This window comes from Exserohilum turcica (genome assembly GCF_000359705.1).
Source record: "Exserohilum turcica Et28A unplaced genomic scaffold SETTUscaffold_8, whole genome shotgun sequence".
NCBI classification, from domain to species: domain Eukaryota; kingdom Fungi; phylum Ascomycota; class Dothideomycetes; order Pleosporales; family Pleosporaceae; genus Exserohilum; species Exserohilum turcicum.
Window position 1 is genome coordinate 1,733,301 of NW_007360299.1, and position 1,048 is coordinate 1,734,348.

A 1,048-nucleotide genomic window follows, 5' to 3' on the forward strand; every position below is an offset into this window, starting at 1 on the left:
CTGTCTAATGTCTCTTGATCTTTCTTGGCTATTGTTGTGCACATGGATGGTGGAGGGGAGGGGGGAAAGGGAAAAGGAAACGGAGATATAACGAGATATAGACGTACATACACATACACGCATATAGATAGGTCGGGCTAAGTAATACAAGAGTCACTAATATATAGTACTTGACTGTGCGAGCACACGCATACACACGTGTATGAACACTACATCTACTTCACACCATCACCTACACCTACACATCTTCACTATTTCTCCTTGATTTCTACTTGGAATCTTTTTGCCTATTCTCGCACTCTCTCTCTCTCTCTCACACACACACACACACACACACTTGGAACGGTTCGGCAACTAGACACAACCACACACAACAAGAACCAAGAATCAGAACAAGAACAAGAACAATAACAAGTGTACCAAGGAAACAAGAACAAGTAACCTCAAAGCCAACACACTGAAGTTTCTACTTACTTCCAGCGTACCTACTTACTGCCTACCTAGTATGTATATTCCAAAAAAGAAAAAAAAGAAAAAAAGAAGAAAAAAAGAAAAAAAAGAAGAAAAGCGTGGGTTTAAATTCTCTCAAAACATTCTCATTCTCGTTCTCTTCTCATTCTCTTCTCAAATATGTAGTGTGACTAACACCTACATACATACATACATAACCCCCGTCCCCCGTCCCCCCGTCCCTCGGTCACCCCCTACCACACACACACACACACACACATACACATACATGACCGCCCGCCCGCCCCCCAAATGTCTACGCCTCGTGAACTGCGTGCGAGACGGAAACCCCCCCCCCCCAAAAAAAAGGTAAAAAAGAGAGAAAGAAGAAAAGCTAGGCATCATCATGAAAGATGAGTCAAATTTAGCCTTTTGTTTGTTTTTTTGTTTTTTTTTGCATGGGAAAACGAGTGATGTAGAAGGAGAAGTAGAAGTGAAGGAAAGTGAGAGAGAAGGAAAGTGAGAGAGAAGGAAAGTGAGAGAGAAGGAAAGTGAGAGAGAAGGAAAGTGAGAGAGAAGGAAAGTGAGAGAGAAGGAA